Here is a 2,779-nt window from a genome sequence, read left to right on the forward strand (position 1 = left end):
TTGATTTCTCATTTGGTATTTGAACCACCCAACTATATAAAATTACGAAAAGGAATGGGAGTGTATTGAAATGCTCTAGAGTATGGGATACATACCCATTTTACAGACTTTTGATTGGCCATATAGCTCGAGTAGGACCCAAAATTCTCATCCAAGAATGTACATGTTGCTAAAGAAATGATACTAGCTAGCAATGGAGTGGGAAGGAAGGTGAGAAGGAGGGGTGTGTGTGTGTGTCAGAGAGAGAGAGAGAGAGAGAGAGAGAGAGAGATAAGATTGTTCTCATGAACCAGTGGAATCTACGAGTAAAAAATTGAACCACAGATAGGGATAATAGTGTAACTTTGATTAGCAGTGATAAAGAACCCTCTAAGTCACTGCAACCCTATTTGGAGTTTTTGAACTTATTTAAATTGGAAAGCAAAAACAATGTGAAGGCCTTCAGACTAAGCTAGAAGCCAAAAAATTACATGAATATTTGGTCTTAATTTAGCACATAAGAAGCTAATAAAAGAAAAGGATCAAGAGACTACTATACGAGTGAAGGAAAGACTCCATTTACATCATGTAATCCCATAATACTAATACTATGTATGTTAACCAACCCAAACTTATAAATTGAAATATTGAACATTTATTTCTTGCATGACTAACTTTACAATATTTCTATAGATACTGAACAAAATTAACCACTCAACTCTTCCCTCACAGACATTACAAAATTTTTCCCCAAATTTTTTACCTACCCCAATATTGAACTCCATAGTTGCCTATTGATATGACTAAATTGGCACTTTATTGTTGTGGGTACAAAAAAAAGTTGATCTCTCAGTGAAAAACTATAATTTCCCTTAAGAACATAACGAAAGTTCAACCCCATTATTTGTGCATGGCTCAACTAATACAATCAATATTATTCACGCAAATATTGAATTTCTTACTTGCATATGGATACGAGTAACACTTTAAACTTTCACTGAGTTGATAATCACTTTGATAGACATGTCTATTTCAAAATAGGCCTTTCATATTTTTAATTTAATTATCAGTATTCAGGTGGATGACAAAGATTTAACCTCCATGGAATAAGTTGTAATATTCATAATAGTATTCAAAGATCAAATGTAAAGATTTATCTTCAAGTTAGTTATTCTCTTTTCATTTATCAAAACAAATTCCATATCAACACATGTCATATTGGGCATGTGGTATTGATAAGCCATGGTATTGTCACAAGAACTATTTACAAGTTAAAAATTTCCATGATAAAGTAAGGTGAACTTTCTTAATTAAGAATATTATAACATGTTATTTAGCACTGAAAATCTGGTCCAATGGTTAGATGGACATGTTTGGTGCATACACGTCCCGCGGTCCAATCTTGAATAAAACTATATATGCCTCAGAGCTCTTTTTGATGAAAAACAAAAACATATTATTTAAAATTTATATCTATATTGATTCCTTTTATAATTTATAATTTAATTAATTTTTATAATTTTAAAAATGCAATGTTTTAAAGTTTATAATGTTTATAATACAACTTGAGTGGGCCTAATGGTTAAGAGAATGTGCTTCCTCCTGAGAGGTCACAGGTTCAAAACCAGAGGGGGTAGAGTATGTATGCATGTGTAGACTTAGTAGTCAAATCGATGTGACCTTAAAATTGGATAATAATAATAATAATAATAATAATAATAGATGACTATAGAAAAATATCACTACGCTACATTGTGTGAGTGACCTTAAAATTGGATAATAATAATAATAATAATAATAGATGCCTATAGAAAAATATGACTACGCTACATTGTATGAGATGTTATGTTTTTACATAATCCAACCAAAATAATTTCATTCACTTAGCAGTGAAATCGTTGTGACCTTAAAATTGGATAGTAATAATAATAAACATTGCCTATAGAAATTTAATACGACTATGCTAATTTGTATGAATGACCTTAAATTAGAGAATAGTAATAATAATAATAGATGCCTATAGCCCCAAGAGTTAGCTCAATTGGTCAAATCAGTGCCTCGCCAATCGGGAGGTCATAGGGTAAATTCCTGAAAGATCTTGGGGTCAGGTCAATAAATAGGCCAAGGGGTGTGATCCCTTTTGGGTGGGATCCACCCTGGTGTTGTCGCGTGGACGTAGCGGCTACCCGTGACCATGGGTATCCGTGAACCACACGTGAAAAAAAATAAAATAATAGATGCCTATAGGAATTTAATATAACTACACTACATTGTATGAGGTGTTACATTTTTACATAATCTAATCAAAATAATTTCATTTCTTGTGGGATTCTAAGGGAGGTTTAACCTACCCATGATTTCTACGTTATTGTATGAGATGTTACATTTTTACATAATCCAATCAAAATAATTTCATTTCTTGTGGGATTCTAACGGAGATTTAATCAACCCATAATTTCTACATCCACGGCTCCCTTATCCATGAACAAAAAGTCTTATACACCAATTTAGTGTTTGACTCAGCTGTGAACTTAAAATTGGATAAAAATATGTATGACCTGTTACGTTTTTACATAATTCAACCAAAATAATTTCATTTCTTCTGGAATTCTAAAGGAGGTTTGAACAACCCATGATTTCTACATCGAAACGGTAAGGATCAATATTTAAAATTCGAGCCACTATTTAATAATAATGTCTCTCTATGGTCATATTATTAATATCTCTTCGATCTCCTGTTAGGAACTTTCGTTTAGTGTGTGAAATAACTGAGAAATCTCAGCTCGGGAGCAAGATAAGC

This window comes from Pinus tabuliformis, chromosome 9 (assembly GCF_031772625.1).
Source record: "Pinus tabuliformis cultivar Carrire ecotype Pingquan chromosome 9, CPIR1, whole genome shotgun sequence".
NCBI classification, from domain to species: Eukaryota; Viridiplantae; Streptophyta; class Pinopsida; order Pinales; family Pinaceae; genus Pinus; species Pinus tabuliformis.